The following is a 27657-nucleotide window of genomic DNA, read 5'->3' as shown; positions in this document are numbered from 1 at the left end:
AAAAGGAAAATTGACGAATACAATCAATTTGCTTCTGAAAAATGTAAGCGAATAAAGTTAGATGAAGACCATTATAAAACGTATTGTTCATTTAGCCAAACGAAATCTGAAGAAAATGTCTTTGGTTATGTTTTAGAATCGTTCGCCCCATTCAATACAGTTGAACTGCCAGTTTTTAGGAAAATTTTTGATGGTGAGTAGAGAAGAAGATAGCTACATACTGAACAAATAAATGCACATTTACATGAATATTGCTTGTAAATGATATCATCTTATTATTTTTATCTACACATGAATATCAAGAAAGTCAAAAAAATGCTCGAACATCTATCTGCTAGTACAGTCCAACGAAGAATTGGTGATACATATGCAAAGAGCATTGCTAAAACCAAAGCTGAACTAGTGAAAGTACAGCATATTTGTACTACAGCCGATTTATGGTCCAGCAAAACTTGACGTTTTTTTGGCATGACCATCCATTGGGTACATACCATTATTCATATTACAGCTCTTTAGTTCAACTCCATTATTCTATCGAATCATTCTACTAAATAACGTTAAATATTCGATACTTAATTTACAGATAGATAAGGTGACGTTCAAAAGGAAATCCTATGCACTGGCGTGCCGAAGATTTGATGGGAGTCATACGTATGACTGAGTAGCAGAAATGATCAAAGGTATCCACGGAGAATTAGATATCTTAGATGACAAAGTTCTTGCCACTATAGCGAATAATGGCTCCAATTCTTCGAAAGCCTTCCGTTAATTTGGATTAAAAACGTATGATTCTTTTTTCCAATAAAAATGAAGAATCAACGAATGAGATAGAGGCTAATTCTGAAGATAGAAAGGGGTATGCAGAAGCTTCGGAATAAGATATTTAAGATGCAATAGCTATACACTGAATTTAATTGCTACGACAGATGCACTTGTCGGTTCAAAATCATGTAAAAGGTTGGAAAATGCATATGACGAAATGATTAGTCGGTGTACGACCTTGTGGAAATTGATGAATTCTCCAAAAAAATACAAAAGACTGGTCCAAGTTTTAGGAAAATCAATCAAGAAACCAGTAGTCACTCGTTGAAACTCACTGTACAATTCTTTAAGAAATATTTATAGTTTAAGAGAAAACTTTCTTGAGAACGAAATGGATATAGACAACTATTTGAGAGAGAGTGACTCAAAATTCTCGGATGAATACATACGATGTAATGAACCAATAGTCGATGCAATTGATATATTGCTAGGAGAAAAAGAAGCTCATTATGGATATTTATTACCTACATTAATTTCAATAGAAAGAAAATTAGTAGTAATGCAGAAAAATAACACTCAATGGTGTAGGCATTTGATAACGTCCGTACTGAATGGGCTAAAGACTAGATTTAGTAAAGTCGTTGATGTAGAAGAAGAAGGAAAAGTCAGTGCAGTTGCTGCAGTAACGCATCCAACATTTAAATTGAAATGGATTTAGTGTTTGACAAGCTCAGCTCAAAATAATGTCATGATGGCAATAAAAGAAGCACTTCAGAGCACTACAGACACATCAGTGCAAGACGAAAACCGCGGTGCTGAATTAGACAGCTTTTTTGATTTTTCTTGTGATGATGAAGTACAAAGTATAGAACCCTTTGGAACGAATGACCAAGAAGCCGATTTTCGAGAATTTTCATCAGAAAGACGAACGGATTTAGAATTATTATATAAATATCCACAAATTCGAGGAGTATTTATTGAATTCAATACTCCATTACTATCTTCTGCTGCGGTTGAAAGATTATTGTCTGCATAGCGAAACTAAATAAATTGTTGTCCGCATATCGGCACTAAAAAGAAAAAATTCGAATTCTCCGTTAGATGTAATAACTTTTAAATTATCCCCAGGTACACAAACAGGACGTGTCTTTCCAATCACGGAAAGTTTACGTGGAACAGGTAGGTAAACATTTTTTTGGCTGTAAAAGTGGCGTCCTCCTCGTAGGTACAGCTAAAAATCTCTTCAATCAATTGTTTAGATTGTGGAGAACTAACAGCCACTATTTTTTAATATTGCAGACAAATTTCTCTGTTAAGATAACCAACTTTTTTAATCGCATGCAACCACTTTGATTCTTGTGTATTCATCGAAGTAATCATAGACTACAAACGAAATAGCTCTAGTCTTCGGCCGGGCTGCTCCCTACTTTCATTACTAATTAAGAATTTATGTGTCTATTCATCTTTCGGTAATAAATCACTCCAGTTTATTTTCCGTCTTTCTTGCAAACTTTTGCCATCAAAAATGTTTGTTGAAAAAAAACAATAACTTTCACTTACAATGTAAATAAAAAAAAAAGGTATGTATGATTCAACGTTGAAACATCTTGATGAACATTAAAACATAAATAAGTTGTTTTAAACATATGTGTTATAGTCAAAATAAAATTATCAATTAATACTGTAATTGATAATTTTATTTTCGATATTATCTATTACATAAGTAATTGATAATTTCTTTTTTCTGATTAACCATTTCCCAGTAATTGAGTCATGTGTCGTTGAAAATACTTTTTCAACGTTCTCTGAGTGACACTTGATTCTTACTAACTATAGTCTATTGACTCCAGCAATTAATTTTTTTTTTTGTTGTGACTCAATTCATAGCATTAATTGAAAAAAAATTTGCAAGAGTGGAAAATAAAATATCATGTACACCAGTAAATAACTTTTGATTTTTTTTAAGTATTTAAGTGACGTAATCCTTGTTTTATTGTTCGAGTGAGCTAAGTGACTCGATATTATTTTCTTTTTGTAAAATTTATTTCTGTGTGTAAAGTGACTAATCAATCGTGTAAAGTGTGCATCAATTGAGAGACTGAGGTATAAACAACTTTACAATTAAAGTGATGTTCCCAGCTCTCAATCTGTGTTGTGTTATTGTTGTGTGATTAGTTAAAAGAACAAATCTAAGTGTAGTGACTTTCCCAAGCCCACTTAGTGTCCTTTCGAGTAACAGACAACTCAATCAACCACAGTTTTGTAAACTTTTCCGTGTAACTCATTACCATGGTTGGCCAAGACAAGATATCACCAACCAAGTCTGATTATAAGGAGGCAGGTGACGACAATGGCTCAGCATCAGAAAAAGTGGAACTGGCAGAAGCCTTTAAGCTCGCCACACTAGCTTAGGGCGCACAACATCTTGCCATTTCACTTCAAAAAAAAAACCAAGAGCTACATCACCAACTACCTTGGCCAACACCACTTTATTCTAGTTGACAAATCAAATGTCAAGATTTGGGCAGCTAATGTAAGTTCATCGAGAAGTCAGTGCTATGACAAGAGAAGGAGCTTAACTGGACGTGGTGGAAGGAAAGCTAGCCTACCTATCAAAACTATGGAGCAAGTTCCAAGTGGAACATGACCTCATTGGTCAAAGTTGTAGACTAACTCTCTCTTCTAGCACGACTACATGAAGAATAGGATTTCTGATGAAGCATTAGATCTACATTATAAAGCACGCTCATCACTAGAGGTCATCAAGTCACACATTCATGCTCTCGAGATCCAGCAAGTCATTGATGCTGTCGGGGCTTCACCATCGCACCTATTGATCTCCCGAAGTTCTTAGGAGTGAGATCCGAGTGGCCATTCTTTAGGGACATGTCGAGTCAATGGTCATCAGTAGGACCGACCTGAAGCCAGTTGCCAAGCTCTGGTACTTGAAGAACAACATCTCAGGGCCACCAGCACAGCGGCTGATGAACGTGACCATGGTGGATGGTTCATTTGAGCCAGCCTGCAAGCAACTGAACGACAAATACGATGACAAGGAGCAGCTCATCTTTGCTCATATCTATAACCTATTCTCAGCAGCTCCAGGATGAGCAAAGTCTCCAGACCAACTAGATGATCTCGTTGGCACTGTCCAAAAGAATCTCGATGCCTTAAAATCCCTAGGCATTTCTACTGATGATGCAAACTTTTTTTTGCTCTACATCGTGGCCAACAAGCTTGATGCAGCCTTGAAAGAGGCTTGGGAGATCCGCAGGAGTTCTCTGTCAGGAACAATCACCCTGGATGCACTGCTCAAGTTCATAACCTCTCGAACTAGGGCCTTAGTTTACTCAAGTGGCAGCTAAGACGTTCACCAAGTGGCCGACACCCTCTTTTTCTCCCAAGTCACAGCAGCCAACTCACCCATCTCGACCTAAGCAGACAACTCGTACAGCATGGCATGGTGCCCAAGTCAAGCAGACTGAAGCAGCAGCATACCTATGTAATCAGTAAAATAGCATGGATCACTATCTAGTGGGATGTCCAGAGTTTGCTGAACTGAGCGAAGAAGAAAGGTATGAATTGACACTCACAGCACGCTCATGTTTCAATTGTTTTGGCAGGCACTCAATCCAAAAGTGCAAGTCACGGTACAATTGCCGACGCATCAATGAGATAACTTACTGCTATTTTGCCAGACAACTCAAGATTCAAAATGGAGATTGCCATTAAAGAACGAAAGTTTCAGGCAAATCAACGACATTGCAGTCAAATCTCTGAGCATTGCAACAGGTTCTTCTGTTTCAGATTTGTTTTTTTAGGTCCAGTCAACTCACAACAACATTCAAGTGAAGAAATTCTGGTTCCTGATAGTGCTCACTGGAGCAAAGAGTGTGCTTCCGAAGTCTGGACGGAAAAGATGACCTTAGCACATGAGGTTTTGGCCTCAGGAGGGTTAGGCTGCGTGCTTTTTCACCTACGGACAAAACCCCCGTGACAGAATACCCTCGACAAAATCTCCGTAAATGAAAATCCCCTACCCAAAATACCTGTGCAAAAATTACCCTTATTACAAATTTACCCTTCATCAAAAATATCTTTATCTTAACTTAAGGCCACGGATTGGGATATGTTATAAGTCACTTGTAGACTATTCTACAAAATTTTGTGAAAATTGACAATTGGTTCTGCCCAAAAGCCACGAATTGGGACATGCTACAAGTCACTTGAGGTATGCTATAATACTATATAATAATGAGATATAGGATAATTAACCAACAACAAATAGAGAACAATTTTTATTCACATTACAAACATTTCAATAACGTTTACTACTACTAACAGTAATAAGAATATTGCAAAAAATAAAAAATTCTAGTTCAAAATGTATTGATATGTAATGATTCCTGATCAACATACATCGCAGAAATGTTTAGTTTATGTCTTACAAAATCATATTTTCTACAAATACCAAAGAATTATTCCAAATTTGTCACAAAAGAAAATGTAATTTTCAACATAGCGAAAAAAATGATGTACATTACATAGATAAAACAAACTCAATATTTTAAATACTTTTAATCATACGAAAATAAACCCATTGAATAAATGTCGCATTAGTTATGAAAATTCTCAGTAATTGTGTCAATAACAATAAAAACTAGAGTTAATTAACGTTTGATAATTATTAACTTCCCAGTGGGAAGTTATAGTAATGGGTCGGATTTTGCGAATCGCTAATTTTGACATATCTCCACGTTTTAAGGTCCCCAGAGTTGAATACGATAGTTTTTACGTGGACGTCTGTGTGTGTGTATGTGCGTATGTTCCTATGTGCGTATGTTCGTATGTTCGTACGTGCGTTCGGAATTATTCTTCGCCTCGATTATCTCGAGAACAAAAAATGATATCGACGTGGGACGAACTGCATTCGACGCGTAATTACGTAACTTAGAACTGATGAGATTTTCAGCAAAATCGGTCCAGCCATTTTTTATGCAGAATCAAAAAACTGAAAAAATTGTGAACTACCTACATTCTGCAATTTATAAATTATACCATTCTTTAGACGGAATTTCGAGATCTTTTGAAAAATATGAATATCAAATGTTCAGAATAATTGTACAGAAATATGATGACAGTATTTCATAAAAAAAAAATTTTTAAAGAACGAAATCAGCAATAAAGAAATTTTGAACTTGTGTTGGGATGGAGAAAATAGCGTTGAGGATAATAAAATAGTCAATGATTATTGTTAATAATAAGAAATTGTATTTATAACGATTGACCATTGTTAATAACAAATGATTATCGATCATGATAATATTTAAATTGTTATAAACAATAAAAATAGAAATCTATGCAATATATTTGAATTCTTTTAACGCGTAATTTTTTCTTTTGCTAAAAAAAAGTTACCAACCGTATGACATAAATGAAAACTCATTCTTTTTGTTTATAACAATTAAATCTGTTATAAACAATAAAAATAGAGATCTATACAATATATTTGGATTCTTCTAACGCGTAATTTTTTCTTTTGCTAAAAAAAAGTTACCAACCGTACGACATAAATGAAAACTCATTCTTTTTGTTTATAACATTTAAATCTGTTATAAACAATGAAAATATAGATCTATACAATATATTTGAATTTTTTTAACGCATAATTTTTTTTTTATTTTTTCCACTGGGAAGTTGGTCGTGTGGACCTTTCGGGTCGCACCCAGACCACTGCAGAGCACTGATATTTAAATTATAATTATATATTATGGTATTTTCTTTAAATAAATTTAATTGAACTACATTACGTTTTTTTAATAAGAATGAAAATAAAATTCAAATTTTTTCAAATAACTTAACGATTTTTCTCTTTATTATTTAATATAATCCTTTTTTTTCAACATTAAATAATGGCACATTTCTATAATACTGTAGGATTCCTTAAACAAATCGAGATTTTATCTCATTAATTTTATCTAATCTATTAACATTTTTCTTGCACTCAAAAGTTCGTGTATGATGCTAAATACGAAGCACATTTCCTATATTTCTCAAATATTGCAACTTGCATTTATTATCATAGTGTTCGACAATATTTTTCAATCGTGTGTTATAATCACAAAAGTTCCGACATTTCGGAGGAGCTAGACCAGTATTTTGTTGAGTTATTCTCAAATCAACAATAGCTTTTTCAGCCTTTAAAGCCGAAATAAATGTTACAATATCGGCATGCTTGGTTCTTACAAGTGCATTAAAAGATCGATGCCACCCTTCTACTCCGTTTTTCGAACGCATATCTCCCGCTCACACGCGTTCATAACAATTCCACATATTAATTGCAAACAATCGATTAGAACGTGTTTTTCGATTGCGTTTCAATGATCCGAGCCACGTTGACTCATAATAATCTAATAACTTTCCAAGCATATCATCATTTTCAACAAAAAATTGGCTATTAATAAAATCATCATAAGCAGCGTATACATCATTGGGTGGTACAAACGCCAAACTCATCAACATACGGATATTTTGCGCAACTCTGATACAATTATTGTACGATGACTGTAAACCATACTCTTGTATGTGACACCACACACACTGTGAATAATGAAAGAGACATCCGCTAACCAAAATTCCAGGAAATACAATTTAAAAAGCATTTATATAAGCTAGTTTAAAGTCAGTTAACATACATCGTAATCGATTTTCATTAGATAAATCTTCTTTTAGTACACTTAATATTTTTATGTAGATCTTCTCAGTTTTATCTGGTGCCAAAACATAAACAAGCGGTATAGTACGTCTATCAACAACACCATGTATTGTATACAACTGTTTAAATAACAAAGGTACAGAGTTGAAAGTACCATCCCCACACCACATTTCACACTGTGATAGTAAATCCAAATTAGCAGCTGTAGAGTAGATCAAAAACGCGATTTATTCCCACCATTATCATGTAGCATGAAAAATCTCATTATTGTTGGTTATTTTTTTGGCTTCGAGATGTAGATTTCACATGTATCTTGTCCACCTGTCGAACACGATGGATTGTACGCTGCAACGATGAAATTTTTCCCAACTTCGCTACAACAGGAGATTTTGCTGCTTGAATTGTTTTAGCAATAACGCTCAACGGTGCTGAATCACTATTGCGCGCACGACGTTTTAATTTCGCACGTGATAATGTACATATAAAATCAAGTCCATTTCATTCAATAGTCATTATATTTACGTACCTCCAGCTTCATCAGAATTGGTATGAAGAATTTCTGAGCAAGGCATCCTACTATTGTGCAAAATACGACGCCATGTGACACTTCCGTTATTATAACTTTTGAGCGAATACAAATATCCCTCAAACAATAACAATTTCTTCCCTTTTTGGGAAGTTAAGAATTTCAGCGTCATGAAACTAAAAAAAGCAGCTAGAAATTGCAGAAAAATATTCCCTTTGTACTTGCTCTACACACAATACAAGTCTCACTAATGTACATCAAAATATACACTACTCCGTTCTTCATCGATATTCGATACACCTTGTAACGGCATGATTGCGAATTAACAGCAGTAATGTCGCGAATTTGAAGATAATTTACCGACAGACTATTTCCGTAATCAATTCAGGTACTTCTACAGCTGACGAATATTTTTAATGGCAGGAATTTTATCTATCGGTTATTTTCAACACGGGTATTATAACAGAGGTATTTTTGATTGCGGGAGTTTCGCTGAGGGTTTTTTGTCTAGGGGATTTTGTCTACGGGTAATAACGCTCGTTACCGGAGGGTTAAGGGTCTTGGATGAAGAGACAATGGATCACACTCGATCCCCACGACATCCAACAGCAGGACCAGAAATATCAACGCGTACAACTCAAGTCCTGAACTCATTAGACAACTCATCTCCAATGAACAAACGTCGCAGAAGACGGAAATTAAGATTTTTTACCAGCAGAGCGCATGCGAGTAAGGCAGACTTTACGAAATCACCATACAATTCAATCTTACTTGTAACTGACAACGCGCTATTGACTACAGATCACTCACCCAGTTCGCCTGCTAGTAGATCCAGGATCTGAGGTAACGATCATCTCCAACACCAAAGTTAAAACGTGTCATCTAATACGTTGTCCAAGCACAATGTCAATCTTGGGAATTGGGAATGCACCAGTCATGTCAACCAAGGGGTGGACCACCATCACACTCAGATCTACTCATTCAGATGACCAAGTAACTATTGATGCATACATTCTTCAGACGGTCCCAGGCAAGCTACCTATCTTTTCAACTCATTCACTCACTTGGTCTACATTGAAACAACTTTCTCTAGTTGATCCAGACTACTCAACATCAAGGCACATTGATATCCTGCTTGGAGCGTACAATTATGGGCACATCATCAAGCCTGGTCTAGAAAGAGCATCTAAAACGCCATTGGTCGCTCAGAACTCAATTTTTGGATGGATGATCACTGGTCCAATATCACCAGAAGTCAGAAAAACTCACCAAGCATTTCATGGTGCACCAGATGACTCCGCTTAGCAGCTAAAAGACTTATTGATCAAATTCTGGGTACAAGAAGAAGTACCACAGTTTGAAGACAGTCAACTCACCAAAGATGAGCAAGAATGTGAAGAGAACTACGCATCAACTCACACCAGAGATAACGATGAAAATTACATTGTACGAATACCACTCAAGGAATCACCAATGGAGACTCATTAAGCAGAGCTAGCTCATCAGCAAGCCAGACAACTCTGCAAGGCAGGTGGTTTTCCACTGGCAAAATGGCACAGTAACTCATTACAAATCTTGACAACTCTAACAGATAACTCAACTTAAGATAAGATTTATGAATTTGAAAGCGCCAGCATCAAGCTTCTTGGATTGTCATGAGTTCCAAGAGAGGACTCGTTCAAGTTCACATCGAAACCAACAAATGATGACTCTTCAATCACCAAATAGAGAATCTTATTGCAGACAGCTCAACTGTATGATCCACTAGGTTTCTTATCACCTTTCATAATCAGAGCAAAGGCTCTTCTTCAAGAGCCCTGGATAGATCAACTCACATGGGATGAACCAGTTTCAACCCACATTGAAACCACGTGGAAACTTATTAAAGTAGAACTTGAACATGCATCAGACATCTCAATACCACGATGGTTAAATATCACAGTCAACTCAACCATCGAATTACATAGATTTTCAGACGCCTCAAAGACTGCAATGGCTGCAGTAGTATATCTTCAGTCAACTCTTCCAGGTCGCACAACAATTATATGCTCCGAGACGAAGGTCGCGCCACTCAAGAAGCTGTCAATACCAAGACTTGAGCTTACGGCAGCAGTAATGCTGGCAAAGCTCGTCAATCATGTAAAAAATCAGTTGGAAATTCAGCCAACTTGCATAAATTGTTGGACCGAATTATCAGTAACGTTGACCTGAATTCAGTCAATTTCGTCTTGCTGGAAAAAGTTCGTAAGTAACAGCATGTCATTGATTTAAAATCTAACTACAATCAGAGAGATACGTTCCAGGCAAACAAAATCCAGCAGACTGTGCCTCGAGAGGTATTACAATCTCCCTACTCAAGAGGCAGTCTCTGTGGTAGACAGAACCACAGTGGATAGCAGCAGACGAATCAAAGTGGCCTACTCAACAAGCAGTGTATGATTCCTCAGCTCGGCAGGAAGAGCATCCTAGGAAAAATTATTATGTTCAGTTAAATCAAATCAAATATTATTGATAAATGCTTTACAGGTACTTCAACATAATTGAACTGGTAAGAATTACAGCAATATGTTTCAGAGTCAGACAAATCATCAGCAAAGTGCCTCAGAGCAGCGATTCTATCCTCTCTCGCCACAAGAGATTGACAGAGCAATGCAGTTTTGGATCCAGACCACTCAGGAATTATACTTCTCACACGAGTTGAAGACGATTAACTCAAACTCTCTACCCGTTTCACACTGCCTCTCACGACTGACATCAATCATTGACACTCATGGCATTCTTCGTGTTGGAGGACGACTCGCAAACGCAGGCTTATCTGACAACGCAAAGCATCCAGCAATACTTCCACAGAAAGCTCATTTATTAAAACTCATCATAGCTAATGCTCAGCAGAAAACTCTCCATGGTGGAACGCAGGCAACTCTGAGTCTCATACGGAGCTCTTACTAGATCACAGGAGGGAGGATTCCAGTAATGGGTCAATTGCCATTATCGAGAGTCAAACCAGCCCGATCATTTGCCTTCTGTAGTGTGAATTACGCTTGTCCCATCACACTAGAGACTTGGAAAGGCAGAGGCGCCAAAAAGACCAAGGGATGGATTTGTATTTTCGTGTGCTTTATCACTTCAGCAGTCCACATTGGAGTGGTAAATGACTATTCATCAGATTCATTCGTTGCAGCGTTCCGCAGGTTCACGGGACGACGTGGGGTATGCAGAACTCTACACAGTGATTGTGGCAAAACATTCCAGGGTGCAGACACTGAAATCAGCCAACTCTTCGAGCAGGAAACTCAGCAGTTTAATCATATTGCAGCTACATTGGAAAATGATGGAGTTGAGTGGAAATTCAACCCACCAGCAGCACCACATATGGGTGGAAAATGGGAAGCAGCAGTCAGAATAATTAAACATCTCCTAGATAGAACTATTGGTAAAATGAATGTCACTCATGAAGAATTGACAACCCTATTAGTTCAAATTGAAGCTATACTCAACTTCAGGCCATTGAGATCATTCCAGGACAAGAGATTCCTGGGCTCACCAGAGTTGTGACAGTAAAAATAGCCACCTCAGAATTGACCAGACCGATCACCAAACTAGCAGTACTGCCATCTACCTCAGCAGACGACTCAAGTGATCAGTAACACCAGGTCACTGATGGCGGGGAGAATGTTGCGAGTTGAGCAACAATAAATTTTCCAATATTTCTACACCCCCCGGCCAACTTGACTTTAACCAGCTACGGCTTTGAACATTCAGCAGTCAATCAGGCGCGAGCAGGGGTGACAACATCACCATTCACAACGACGGCCCTGGTGAGGCCGGCAGCGTGGTTACCACGCGGCAAACCTCCACTATACACCAGGCAACTCGAGGCTGAACGCCACGCGGTCAACGTTCAGGTTTCTCACCTTGTTAATATCAGTTAATGTTCAGTTCAATCACATTCAATCAAGTTAATTAAATGTGTAATTAGTTCATAAGTGTTTTCAATAAAGAAAATTTACTCAAAGGGAACTACGTGAGTCTGAAAAGTCATTTCATGACCACACCTCGTCCCGCATCCAACCTCAATCCAGCATTGTTCATGCTCAGGCGAATTATTTATACAGTCCACCATGTATTTGTTATAGCACAATTAGTCTAAACAAATATACTCCCAATCACCTCAAACCACTCATGAAGACCCAGATTATCACCGAGTATTGAAGCTAATTTAAACTGCAACTGTATATGTTCACCACTAATTATAACTGCAATACCTGTTTTTTCTTAGAAAAATTAGTTCTCTAACAACCATGTCGAATACCTCTTTTTTTTTGAACAATTTTTCTATCTATCGTGCTGACTAATAAAAAAAAAATATTCGATCATTTGGAGCGATATTTTGATGGCAAGCACAAAATATTAAAATACAGAGCTCCAGATTTCCGAATACCACGGTGACTACCGATTGGATTGTTGTTTTCGTAGTCATCGAGGTGTAACGCGATAGGTCAAATCGTTCTGCTGCCTGATTTTGTTTTATTTCTCGAAGAATCACCTTAAATATAGTTATGAATAATGCTAGAATTTTCTAATTATTTCATGTAATTTAAAGTTTTATGTAAGACGCCTGGTAATGAAAAAAACTTTATGAGTACTTGAGTACTACTCAATATTTGACTCATTTTTGGAAGTTTCATTCAATGATTCAAAATGTTCTAAAATTGTATCACGAAGTAAATTTATAAAGCCACTATTGAGAAATAAAAAGAAATCTTCGATTAACATTTCAACACGTTTTCGAGGTAAATCCAAAAAACTATTAAGTTCTGATACAAAATTTGTAACAGATAATTGTAATAAATTATTGACATTCTCTGATTGACTAATACTATTTTCTTTAGCGACGGCACTTTGTACAACTTCATCTAAATGGAAATTTTCTTGGTTTCTACCGAAAACACTTAAATTTTTTTTTTTACTTTTTCATTTGAATCGCAGAATTGTTTTCGATCAAAAGCTCACAAGCATAGCAACTAAAAATTTTCCGTAAGGTTACTGAACAATAAAATTTCATTATTAAAAATAAAATAAAATTGTTGAACAGTTTATAGATCATAAAGGAAAGCATTCAAGTAATGACATTTATGGTAGCACTATTAGTGGATTTTAACTAATTGTTAACAATTATTCGATTGAATTAAGTTGATTTTTTTTTTATCAAGTATGAATAGTTTGCAACGATTATAAGCGAATAAAATTGAAGCTTCTTATTTTTAATTAAAAAAAACTTCCTTTAAATAATGACATGAACTTTTATAAACATAATCTGAATAAAATATTTTAATCTTAATCGAAATTTAAGGTCGTGATAAATTACTTGTTCTTAAATCATGAAATCCATACGTTTTATATTGGAGTAAGAAATCAACGATGACCAATTTTTCACAATTATGAGTCAAACTGTATCTTATACAAAAAAGAAACAATGGACTTTACATTGAATATGCAATAAATTAAAAAAAATATATACATATATTTTCATAGTGCCATAGTATCCAACTCTAAAAATATAAAGATACTTTAACCATTTACACGTTAAGCGTTCGTTATATAATTAATTAACACCTGAAAACGCGGTGAAGTAAATTTATCAGCTATATTTATTTCGTAGATAATCTTTAGAAGCAAAGTCCGTAAATGATAAGAAGCTTGCGGACAATGGCAATCAAAGGCAATAAACTTTGGAAAGTCAATCGCATTGAATACTTTTTTTGTTTGATAACGTTTGTGTCCAAATAAACATATGCATCGATTATTTTGTCTAGTTCATCGACAAAAACTGCGATAGGCTAGAATGGAAGATTATGCTTTCTAAGATATCCTTGTCTTTCTTCGATTACTTTTTATATACATCCAAAACTCTGGAATAAAAATTATAACATTACTCTTACTGCATTTAAAAAAAGTCATTTTTTATTAAATGGAGTTTTAGTAAATTCACCTGCACTATTGAAAAATCGATTCACGAACTTCTGAAGATGGAGCACGTCGCTTAGTAATTTTCCTTTTTTTGGCTGTTAAAGATAAGGGTCCGTGGCTGGGCAATTGATGTAAAAAGCATTCATCAATGTACTCTCTTAAAATGAAACAGTGAGTTATATTCACTGCTCAAGTAATGAATACCACTGTTAAATCAATGAAAATATGAAATTCATTGTAGAAATATATAAACACAATAGAATACATGTAATTTTTTATTTCTTTATGAATGATGTATTAATATAGATATAAATTCAATATGATTATACTTGTGTTAATATTATTAATATAAAGATTGATAAAAAAAAAAAGCACTGTAATCACTTTTCACATTGAAGCGATAAAACTATATTATATGGTTTGACATTCATTGTATTGACAAAACAGTCCATGAAATTATAAAAATTGATAAGCATCTGAGAATATTCTAAATCTAGTGCATGATAGCACTTGTATAAAAGATCGAAAGCCACAACACTATCAACTTTTTCATGAACATGGATAAACCATCCATCTCCCTGGATGAATAGTTCGTCATGAGTATCACTTTGAGCCAAAATTATGCAAGGCTGAATAGATTCTTTCTTTCCTTCTCTAACTTCTTTCACAAAACTTTCTATATTGGAACCTGTTGGTACTATTTGTAGAAGATATTCATTTGGAAAATTAGTTTCGCATGGTAATGTATTTTCATCAATTTTCTATAAAGAAATAAAAAATGAATAAATAAACTAGAAAAGTAGATATTTAAAAATAGCAAGTATTATTGCATACAAAAACTTACACGTTCCTTTCCATGTCTTTTGCTGAGACTCTTTCCTTTATCAAAAACTTTGCCTTTACATGTTTCGATTGCATTCGATACAGGTAGTAATTCTATCACAAGTAATAATGCTCATAACTTTTCTGGACAAATTCATGAATAAACCTTATTAACTTACCTTTTGATTTATTTCTTCTTCATTATAAATGGAATTATTTGTAGATAAAGGAGTTAGGGTTGGTTTTTTCGATTTAGAGATCTTATGTTTCTTTCGGTCAGCAGGCATATTTTTCCAAACGGTCCGTAGTCCCTATTCAATAAAACCACGCTTTGTAGTTTTGTCATAATAATGTTTCTATCAAGTAATGATTTGTAAATGAACATAATATTAGACTTTGAACATATACCCATACTTACATAGCCTAGTGTGAGATTGGACTTTTTAGCTGAGAATATTCAGTCACAATTGCTCTAGCTAATGCAATTTAAGCTTCTTCAGGAGGGTAGCTAAAATTAAATAAAATTTATCAAAAATTTGAAGTCTGCATTACAAATATAAGAGTAAAAAGAATTTCATTATTTACAATAATCATGATTTTTTTGAATTGATTGTATCAGACACCAAAGAAAAAACACCAAAGTTAATTCAGTGAATAGTCTAAGTATGAATGAAAAATACTAAAATGTATATTACAGTAAAAATTCTAAACAAAATACTACAATTGCTATAAACATTTATATACATTCACTTACCGGCTATTATAAAGAGTAGTTAATTCCAAGACAACTATTCGTAGAAATTCTCGTCGATCCTCTTCCGTAAAAATGCCATTAAGAGGATTTAATATCCTTTCACCAGCTGGATAATTTTCTAAAGTATTTTGTATAGTAGTGTAACTCTAAAAATCCAATGAATAATTGTAATTATTTCCATACAATTAAATAATACTCTCATATGAAATGAAAATGAATACCGAAAACTGGCAAGATGAAGGAGATTGAATTTGTACTGATGTTGATGGCTATGCAGTTAAGAGCACTGATTCTATTAAAAGGAAATTTTAGAAGACGGTAAAATGTGTAGTCTGTAAACGATATACATCAAAAAAATCATGAATAAATATACAAATTCAAGATTAGTTATATATTAGCTTATTACAGATTAATATGAAATTAATTAATTTTATATCGGACAACTGTAACTGCAGACACAATAATTTTGATCGTAGTTATTTATTGCTTCCTAAGAAGAATTTTATGATTTCTTTTTTTCCTATAATGTTTGTTGACATTGGCAACAAGAAAAGTGTCAAATAGATACACAGTCTGAATACTTTTTCTTCAATTTGAAAAATTAATCGTGATAACATTGATATTTAACGATTAAAGTGCGTATTTTAATAGACGTTTATATTATTCATATTTTTTGTGTTATTGAAATAAAAGTTTATCGTGATAAAGTTAATTTCATTGTTTTCATTAAAGTTAACATTCGTTAGTTTTAATATTATGAAACCCTTGCGTAAAAACCATTGTGGCAAAAGTCACAAGATGTGGGCTGGCGTAAAAGCACCGAGTCGAGAACAAAAATTTTAAAAAATGTAAGTACAAATATTTCAATAATAATCTTAAAAAAATACTATAAAAATGATATTATATCTCATTTAATTAAAAATTGTGTATTCAGCGTGTTGAAATTTTCCTTTTACTCAATCAGCATAACTACAATCGATTGTATAAAGTAATTTTTCTATTTCGCCAAGGATGTTTTTTGATAGAGGATAGCTCAGTAGTCATGTTTCTAGTAATCTAACAGTCTATTGCAATAAATTTCATAACATTCTGACTTCGTTTTTAATTATATTTTTCTCAAAAGTGTGATAAAAGAAAAGATGTTTAGCGAAAATATAGTATTCTCACTAAAAGTTTCAAGTACACGGAAAAAAATAGTGAATGCTTTCCTCCGCGAGTAAAAATGATAGTGTTGATTTCGTTGTTCTTTCTTTTCTTATTCGAATATTTTTCTTTACAAAATAAGTATTAAAATAGCTAAGCGGGTTAACGCGTAGGTTGAAGTAATATGCATGCGAGTACACTGCAAATGCTGGGTGTGTTGCAACAACACACCTACACATGTTATTTCAGTGTAGTCGTTTTGAATACACTTTTGGGTGTGTTATTTTTAGCACGTGTAGGTGTGTTAGCACAACACGTGTATTTTATCGAAAAAAGTGTGTTTTATAATTTATGAAATCCTGAAACACGTGTTAAGAAGACATGTTAAAAATGGCTCTTAAAGAATGAATACTCATTAATTGAAAGTTCTACATTTATTATTGTTTCCATCAATGAACTTACGATAATAAATGAAAAAGTAAAAATGAAAATATAAAAAAGTATAAGAATATGATTCAACAAAGCATAAATCATCTTACTGGTCTTGCAATGACGGCTCAAGTTTTTGTTTGAACTTTAGTATTAATGAATTTTTAATATTGATTTTAAGTCCTAATATTTCGTGCTCTAAATAACGAAGAATGTTCATTTATGCTTGTGGGTAATCTCGGTGCCAGACATAGTATGCAGAAAAATTCCAATTACAACCTTTTCTGTTGATGGATTTTTTATTTCCATCATTATATTCTCATCTGCCACTATGTACGCTGTTGATATATTATTTTTATTTAAATAAATGACTGCTCGAGGAGCTTCATTTTCTTTAGTTATTAGAGTAGATGTTGATGACATCACCTGAATCAAAATTATTAGAACATATTAACACATGATATTTAAATTAAAGTTCGTAGATTAATGAATATTATAATTTCTAATTGAAGTACCTCTTGCACAACAAATAGCTGATTTATTTTTTTACTTGTAGAAAGTTTTTTTGAAGTCAGTTCACTACACATATTAGTGATTGTTTGAAGTTTGGAACGTTCATCATTGTTTTTTATTGAATAATAATTCAATAATTTATCAATCATTATTTTTAATTTTTCAAAAACTGATGTTTCTATCAAATCTTTGAAATTAAGAAATTCAAAAACAACCTACAATCATGATAAAAACGAATATGTTATAAGTTTATAACTAATTACTAAAGTTAACACAATTTATTTAGGAAAAGTTTGAGTTCAAATTCTATACCATTTCGTAATATTGTAATGCAGAATATTTCGTAATCATGTCTGTGATCCGGTTAATAATTTTTTGAAGTACATTAACACCCTCATTTTAATCTTTCTCCAATTCTTGAAGCGCGGTCTGGATATCAATATCTGTTTGAACTCTGTGTATGAAATATAATAATAATATTGCATAAAAAAATGAATCGCATATTAAATCAGTTTGACTAATTAAAAATTCTAATGAATTATAATTACTATAACTTACTATAACAGTAATACGTACGATGATGGAAGAAGCACAGCTTGTTCTGAAGGTAATTTTTTTTGTTTGGGATCTCCTTCTTGGTTTCGTTTAGTACCTTTTTTATTTTCTGGTTTTAGATTCCTTCTATGGTTTCGGACATCATTCAAAAAATATTTTAGAATCACATAAATCTTGTTTCAGTCTTAACATTTCACTACATACATCTTATTTTGCTAATTAAAAAATAACAAAATAAATTTTTTACTTTACTCACAGTTCCATAAACGTCAGTAGATAAGTTTGAGAATGCAGCAGCTATATTTGGGGCAAAAGCTGCATAGTCTTTTGGTGATGGAGATCCATTAGTTTTTTCATACAAATATGCAGCCCAAAATGCAATAAATTGGTGTCGGTTCTTAAGAGTTATTCCTGATTGAGAAAGTAAATCTTTTGTTAAAGGTGGTAACGATAATCCTGATGAACTTAAGCTGTTTTTTTTCCTGAATCAGTCGGTGGCAACGGCGTAATGGAAGTACTGGCAAGGTTATTTGTGTCTTCTGGAGGAGATACTGGTCAATTCTGTTATATTTTTGAAAAAATCAATTCGATTAAAATATTATAATATACTGACATCCTTACACGAGTACCTTAACAGTTAAACTATAACAGATATTTTAGATGATGAAAATTTTGAAATCTATTTATTTATATATTTTTTTTAACGTAAAACGAATGTCTCTATTATTTAAACATAATCTGTCAGCATTTAATATATTTTTTGTTAACAAAAGTTAATGAGAATCATCATAATACCCGTGTAGTCTATGAATCATGAATTGTTTTGTTTTCTAATAAGATTTTACGAGATAAGAACCACTGAGAATTGACATCACACACTAACACATGACTTTTATATTCACACCAAATAGAATGCAAAGTAGTAAAGACTAATTTTTACAAGTTTTGATAAATTTAATAACATTTTTAAGATTAAATACCTGTTCAACTGTAGTTGTTTCGTCAAGTACAATGAAGCCTGCATTCATTATATCATTGGTACTGACTTTGTCTTCTATTGGAATTAAAATTACATTTACATCACTTTTGTTTTCGATTTTTTCATCTTCTTTAAGATCACGAAACTGTTTGTTTCTATCAATATCCTTTATTTGTGAGAGGATATGATTTCCTTGTATTTTTTGATCCAATAACTTGTCTGATGCACACATTCCATCTAACCTTCGACGGATTATTTCCGTATCAGACAGATTTCCTTCAGAGATATATATTACCCACTTACACAGTCCGTCAATTATGCAAAACACTGTTTTCGCCATCACTGAATTGTTTTTTATTGTTTTTCGACAAAATTATTCAAACGAACAATTAATCATACACCTGAATCCACAACAATAAAAATATCTAACAGCACACAAGTCCAATCGGCGTTTGCCTTTCTTTCAAAGTACACGTGCTGCTAAGTGTGATGGCGTTAGCGTAGCTGATATGAGTGTGAAAAATATTAAGTTTGAAGGGGGCAGCACGACGAAGCACGTTTACGAGTGTGTTTTGTTTTGAAATGTTAAGTATTGGTGCTCAACGTTCAAAGATTCAATTTTTTCCTTAATGAAAAGTTACTAAATTACACCGATAAATATTCATTTATAGTGAAATAATTATATGTACAATAAAACATAACATTGAAGTGAATATTTATTTCCAACTAAATTATTTTTGAAAATACAATATTATTTATAACTAAAGTAAGAAGTTACTCTTGTTCATAAATAAAATTCTAAAATATATTGTGGACTAACTATAATTTCTTAAAGATTTGATCCTATTTTTTAAAATGAATGAATTTAAATGTTCAATGTGTTTTTTTCTGGTGCCAATAATACCTATTTAATGAGGCATATAATTCGCCATCATCTTAATGATCCTAATTTTCAAGTGAAATGTAATTATCCTGAATTTGGTTGTACTTTTAAGAAATGGAGATCATTTCCTCAACATTTATACCGAAGACATAGAACCAATAAAGACGTTGAAGACTTGAGAAATGAAAGAGAAGGATATGATCTATTGGATGAAAATAAACCTCTGATAGAAGATAACGATGAAGGTATAGCATTGAAAAAGAAATTAAATAAATAAATTTTCAATTATTTTTATATTAATTGTACGTACATTCTATACAGATCATCAAGAAGGAATAGCTGTTGATTTAGAAGAACGTATGACGTGGCATGCTGCTAAATTTCTCTTCAACATCAGGGTAATTGCCCTGTCTCACTATTGCAAAGGGTTTAACTTGGAAAAGAAAAAGAAATTCAGCACCAGTAATTTGTCGTACTGATTATAATGCTCCGATTATACCATTTTTGACTAGTTTGAAAAACTTGTTATCAAACGAAGAAATTCGGAGCTACATAGATGACCAAAGACTTCAACATGATAACGTATTCCGCACAGTGTTAGACGGAGAGTTTATATTGACACATAAATATTCCATGTTTTATTGGATTCAAGGTAACTTAAATCCCAAAGTGCGATCATCATTGGACGCAATCCAATTATATGGAGTAGTTAAGACAGAGTATTTGAAAAAACCGAATGCTTTAAATAAACTTCTACAACCTTTCATAGATGATATTAATTTCTTACAAAATACAGGAATTGATGTTGATATAGGAAGAGGACGGGTTCGAAACTATAAAGGTTCTTTACTTTTTTGTTCTGAAGATACTCCAGCATCAGCGATGATTGGACGTTTTAAAGAGTCTACTGCAGCACTTCGACCTTGTCGTTCTTGTCAGACAACCAATAATGCTTGGAAGTTAAGTTTTCGTGATGCTGATTTTACGCCACGAACAATTGAAATACATGAGGAAGCTGTGAATATAATCAATGATGAAACTATCACTCCAGCATCAAAAAAGTTTTGGCAAAAATTTACGGGAATAAATAAAAAAAATTCCTCTGATGGAAATTGAACATTTTGACATCACAAAATGTCTTCCTCGAAACATTATGCACATTTTAATTGAAGGGCCACTTGAAATTTCTTGGCGACTTTATTGGTCGTATTGTATTCAAACCTTGAAGCTTTTTAAATTACAAGATTTTAACCATAGTTTAATTAATTTTAATTATAAACAGTTTAAGGAAGATAAACCTGCATCTATAGAATCACGTCATTTAGAATCAACTGCTACTTTACGTCAAAGTTCAGCCCAGTTATAAACACTTGCTCATGTCTTAGAATTTTTAACTGCCACGTGGACAATGGCTTGTAAAGACATTCATCTTATAAAACGTACTTCTTGTTTCATAGAAATGTTACAAATAGTAAATATTGCTCTTGCATATGAAATTAATATGGATTCAATTGCTTTGCTATCATATATGATTGATTTATTTGTCAATCACTTCAATGAGTTATATCCTGATTGCTTAGTTCCTAAGTTTCATTACCTTATACATGTACCCCGCTACATACGTTTATTTGGGTCAGCAAGGCAACAATGGTGCTTCCGTTTTGAAGGATTACATGCCTATTTTAAAGGACTTATGCCAGTAGTGCGAAACTATAAAAATGTGCCAATTACTTTAACTTATAGACATCAATCTCGCTTATGTTCAAAACTTAGTTCATATCAAGGTGCTCCGGCAAAAAAATTTCTATATTTAGGTGATACAGTCACTTCTGGAAAGATTATTTCGTTAAATGATCTTCCAGATGCAAGAATTTTTTATGAATTTATTGATAAAGCTGAAAGACTGACATGCGAAATGATATTGTCTCCAAAAGTAATAATTTATGGTACATCATACCAACCAAGTAGTATAATATTATTAGAATGTAATGACGATAATCTGCCTGTATTCAGTGAGATTGAGAATATATTCATTTATAATAATAAGAAATTATTGTTAGTATTATTACATATAACTGAAAATTATGAGTCAAAACTAAATGCTTATAAAATTAGTCGATGTTTGAATAATGAGAAGCTTGTAATTAATATTGAGACATTGATATTTCCACATGAATTATCTTGTTTTATTTTTAAAGACTCAAAATACGTACCATTAATTAATCATCAGCGAATAGAATTATACGCGTAAAGATTTGAAAAACTAAAGTTAACTTTGTTAATTAACATTGATGTAAATTTTATTCGTTCTTGTTGTAACAGTTACATTAAATCACTAAAAAACATATCTTATTTGTATAAATTTGTTGAGTTATCTGTCCTCTCTTATATATAAGATATAATTGTAATAGATATAATTATAATTATTATATATTTGGATATATTCACATGTATATTTCAGTTTGTATTACGATTAAACTTTTCTACATGTGTAGAATATCATTCTAATTAAATGAAGCCATATAAATCATTGCAAATAATTTTTTTTAATTTTCATAAAAAGTTTATGTGATTATAATATCATAGTCACAATGTACGATTTCTATACTAGTAGTTTCATATATATGTATTATGTCGGAAATTTTTCAATATTATTTAAATAAATGCAACATTATTATTTTAATAAATTTAACAATAAAAAAATTGAGGAATATTTTATGAATAACATCCAGTTGACATAAATTAAAATAGACTTGGCGTGTAAAGAAATTTGTCCTTTACGTTAAAGTTGAACCACATAAATATTTCGACTGGAAACGTAAAGTAAGTTTTACTGTCCCGACTACTACTAGCATTCCAGTCACTCGCCCTCTCCTTTTTTCTCGGTGTGGTGAAATTTCTTTTTTTTAGAAAAAAAATTGATTTCTAATGTATTGTGTCCATAGATTTCAAGAATAATAAATCTATCACCAAACAGAAAGTTGGTAGTATAAACAATCGGATTTGCACTTAGATTAATTTTTTTTATTAATGTTTAAACTTTAGGCTGCGGAGGTGGTCGATATGTGGACCAACAGACAGGTTAGCGACTGTATCTGAGATATCCAGTGATATAATGTACACTTAATATTTATTGTAAAATAAAATTTAACATTGATTTATAATTAACGATTCTAAAAATTTTAATTTTTCACAGATGCCTACTTTATTCTTATTCATATGATCAATGAATAAAAATTATTCAAAATAATTTATTGTAATCATAAGAATGGATGATTTAAAAATACGTGGGAAAAATGAACAGATCTTATATGATGTGATCTGATCTATTTAGATCCAAATAGATAAAATTTGTGTTATCTACTCAAGTCCACACAGATCCAATTAGATCTAATATTTTGTGGCTAAAATTTATTTTGATCTGATACGATCCAATATTCCATTTCCACACAAAATCAGATCTAATTGTGTATGATATTCGACGGCAAACTATAAATCTGATCCGATCCAATGTTCCATTTTTACATTTAATTAGATTCCATCGAATATGATATTTTATAACTACAAAAAAAGTTTAATCCAATTTGATCTAACGTTCCATTTCCATCATAAATTAGATCCAATTAGGTATAATATTTATTGACTGAGAAAAAGTTGCATACGATCTGATTTAACGTTTTATTGTCATACTCAATCAAATCGAATCAAGTCGGAATTAATTTTTTATAAATTCCGGTCGATAAAATATGATGCATCAAGAGTTTTGTAATGTTAACAAAGTCTAAAAAATGATAAGAATAATTTTTGAATATTTATCTAACTTATTTACAATATCATCTCAATTGAGTTTGGTTGCACACAAATGTAATTTTTAACTCAAATAACATGGCGTATATATTTTATGTCGTCAACCCTAAGTATCATAAAAGAATTGGTTTGTTTAATGGGAATCATGTGTTACACTCTGATTTTAGTACATTGATGAAGGAAAAATGTTTTCAATTCGTCCTTGAATACATTTAAAACAAAGCTCATTTGATTATTTATTTGCAGAAAAAATCTTATGCTCCCATGTATTTTTTTTTTTTCGTTTACAATTACTGCAACTGTGAAGTGATTAGTTTTAGTTTCTTTTTTTGTCACATGTAAATTCCATCAGACCTAATCAGATTACATACCATTGGATCTAGTTGAATCAGTAGAATTATTCGATTCAATTAGATTTAATATTGTAGCTAACATGATAAAATCTGTAGTAAAGCTTATCATTTTCATTGTCAAAAAAAATCAGATTCAATCAGATTTGATAAAAGTTGATTATTGTTGTAAGGGATTTAATAAGAATAAGCCGCAGTTATACAAATAAGTGATCGAAAAATAGTATCTCAAATTTCTTAGGTTAGCATCGGGGTAACCATGCATGTCTACGATTACAAGAGTTGCAGGATCGAGTTTACCTAAGTTCCATTACTTTACCTCAATCGTTATTTTCGGCACTACAACTACATTATAATCATGACATTAAAATATGGACTCAAATATAATATGTAAATTTATAATAATTTTTATTTTAATTACTATGTATTTTCCTCTGGAACTAGTTTTAACTATATTTAATAAGATCTGTTCTAAGCAAGCCGATTCCAAATCTTATTATATGTAATTAGATTCGATTACTTTTTCTCGCCAAATTATACCCATTAAGATTTAATCAGATTTATTTGGGATCTATTAGATATGGCCAATTTTTGGATCTAATACTATCTAATGTTTTCGATCTAATCAAATCTAATTGGATCTAGTTATTTTTTTTCCGGGTAGATTTCAACGTTCGAGTTTATTTTGTGTCAGTTAATTGTGCAATTGTTCAACCGATAGAATTTTCTTTTTCTCGTAATAACACGATAAAAACTTGTTAACTTCCCAGTGGGAAGTTATAGTAATGGATCCGATTTTGCGAATCGCTAATTTTGACATATCTCCACGTTTTAAGGTTCCCAGAGTTGAATACGATAGTTTTTACGTGGACGTCTGTGTGTGTGTATGTACGTATGTGCGTATATTCGTATGTGCGTATGTGCGAATGTGCGTTCGGAATTATTCTTCGCCTCGATTATCTCGAGAACAAAAAATGATATCGACGTGGGACGAACTGCATTCGACGCGTAATTACGTAACTTCGAACTGATGAGATTTTCAGCAAAATCGATCCAGCCATTTTTTATGCAGAATCAAAAAACTGAAAAAATTGTGAACTACCTACATTCTGCAATTTATAAATTATACCATTCTTTAGACGGAATTTCGAGATCTTTTGAAAAATATGAATATCAAATGTTCAGAATAATTGTACAGAAATATGATGACAGTATTTCATAAAAAAAAATTTTTAAAGAACGAAATCAGCAATAAAGAAATTTTGAACTTGTGTTGGGATGGAGAAAATAGCGTTGAGGATAATAAAATAGTCAATGATTATTGTTAATAATAAGAAATTGTATTTATAACGATTGACCATTGTTAATAACAAATGATTATCGATCATGATAATATTTAAATTGTTATAAACAATAAAAATAGAAATCTATGCAATATATTTGAATTCTTTAAACGCGTAATTTTTTCTTTTGCTAAAAAAAAGTTACCAACCGTATGACATAAATGAAAACTCATTCTTTTTGTTTATAACAAATAAATCTGTTATAAACAATGAAAATAGAAATCTATGCAATATATTTGAATTCTTTTAACGCGTAATTTTTTATTTTTCTAAAAAAAAGTTACCAACCGTACGACTTGAATGGAAACTCATTTTGATTCTGCATAAAAAATGGTTATGAAAAATGGAAACAGGTTCTATTCAAATTGTCTTTTTATTTTTTCCACTGGGAAGTTGGTCGTGTGGACCTTTCGGGTCGCACCCAGACCACTGCAGAGCACTGATATTTTTTATATGTAATTTTCACAATTTTTTTTCAAAATAAATATTGAAAAATTCAAATGAACATGTAATGAAAATTCATTAGCATTTTCAATCGTACGTTAAGTACATTAAATTTTTTTTTACAAATCTATACTAAAATTATTGTGCAATTGTCGGCGTAAAATTTTCTATCAGAAGTACAGCAATTTTACAATAGAAATTTTGTATAGTGAATGGCTCTGAACTTTTTTCCTCAACACCTCCTCTGATTTGATAATTTTGAGAACCAAAAAAAACGTTTTGAAATTGGCTCCCAACATTTTCAGACGTCAATCCAGAATCGAACAAGATAGAAGCATAGAATCAGAATTGCAGGATCTCGGCGAACGAGAAAATCAGATTCAATTTCGTGACAAACCTATCACAGTGCAACAACTTATGTTAATTATGACCGATGAAGCATTTTCATAATATTTAGCATACATAAACTCTGATGATCCAAGATCGATAACAGATAAATTAATTGACATTCTGGAGGTCGATAATTATATTCTAGACAAGGCCCATGTCGAAAAATCTTTGAAAGAAAACCACGAGCCATCCGTAAACAAATCTTTAGAACAAACTGATAAAATTACTCCTGAAGATGAAAAAAAAGTAAAACGACCACTTATTTAGGGTTGCAGAATTGTTGATTTTATGTGTATGTTTGATCAACTGCACAAAAAGTTTGATGATCATTCTCCAGACGATGAGTGTCAATTGAATATTCTTGACTCCAAACGAGATGGATTGAAAACAACGGTCATTGTTCGAGATGTGAGTTTACACGAGATATTAAAAGTAAAGAGGAACACGATACTCACATGGACATAAATGAATCTGCTGTTGTAGGACCATGTACAGCAGGAGGTAGATATTCTCAAATTGAAGAAATTCTTGCTGCGATGGATGTACCCTGTATAGCTGTAACTACAAATCGAAGACATCATGAAGATTAATATCAAGTATTTTCTGAAGCTGCCGAAAAATTGATGAAAGAAACAGCTGAGTTAAAACGGCGCCTAGCAACTATGAGGGGTGATAGCATTCACTCGAGTAGTCGTGGATGGTACGTGGTTAAAAAGATCTTATGCAAATAGTGCATTTGATTCAAATTCTGGCGTAGAAACTATCGTTGGCTATTACATGCAACGAATCTTATTTATTGAAGTACGAAATAAATATTGTTGCATATGCTCACGAGCAAAGAAACTCGAAAATGATCTTAAATCCCATGTCTGTGCTTAAAATTGGTCCCATAGCTCGTCAAGTATGGAAACAGATGCTATTTTAGAAGGTTTTAAATGTAGTGTTAAAGAGCATAAGTTAATATTTACACATTTTATCGGGGATGGTGATAGTAGTGTGTTTAATGCCTTGATTACACAGCAGCCTTATCTAGAATACAATATTATTGTGAAAAAATAGAGTGTACGAATCATCATTTACGATCGTGCTGTAATAATTTAAGAGAAATTGGTGAAGGTGAAAAAGGAATAAAAGAATGGCGAGACCTTATAAAAGAAAATGTACCAAGAATAAGACATGATATCACAGCAGCGATTGATTACAGAATTAAGCAATATATAGGTGAAACCGAATGATTAAAAAATATTCGTCAAGATTGTTTAAATGTACCGC

At 32.6% G+C, this 27657-nt stretch overlaps 1 protein-coding gene and 2 long non-coding RNA genes across 4 annotated transcripts in view; all 3 read right to left on the bottom strand.

Moving 5' to 3' along the window:
* The window catches only part of LOC118064294 (neural cell adhesion molecule 2-like), a 433677-nt gene that overhangs the window by 318432 nt on the left and 87588 nt on the right, over positions 1 to 27657 (bottom strand). The window lies entirely within an intron of this gene.
* On the bottom strand, positions 14573 to 16030 carry LOC118064349 (uncharacterized). The gene is made up of 6 exons (XR_004690047.1): positions 15771 to 16030; positions 15550 to 15695; positions 15214 to 15303; positions 14975 to 15106; positions 14818 to 14909; positions 14573 to 14734 (listed from the first exon to the last, which is right to left on the bottom strand). It is a non-coding gene; the product is annotated as an uncharacterized lncRNA (long non-coding RNA).
* LOC118064348 (uncharacterized) lies at positions 16801 to 19617 on the bottom strand. 2 transcript variants are annotated; one of them, XR_004690046.1, is made up of 6 exons: positions 19170 to 19617; positions 18446 to 18750; positions 18193 to 18315; positions 17947 to 18088; positions 17637 to 17849; positions 16801 to 17547 (listed from the first exon to the last, which is right to left on the bottom strand). It is a non-coding gene; the product is annotated as an uncharacterized lncRNA (long non-coding RNA). The 2 variants fall into 2 exon arrangements; XR_004690045.1 differs by having other exon boundaries at positions 18211 to 18315.

Source organism: Chelonus insularis, unplaced genomic scaffold, assembly GCF_013357705.1.
Source record: "Chelonus insularis isolate UGA/USDA-ARS -01 unplaced genomic scaffold, ASM1335770v1 contig_17_pilon, whole genome shotgun sequence".
Lineage (NCBI taxonomy): Eukaryota > Metazoa > Arthropoda > Insecta > Hymenoptera > Braconidae > Chelonus > Chelonus insularis.
This window is presented reverse-complemented; position numbering and strand designations above follow the sequence as displayed.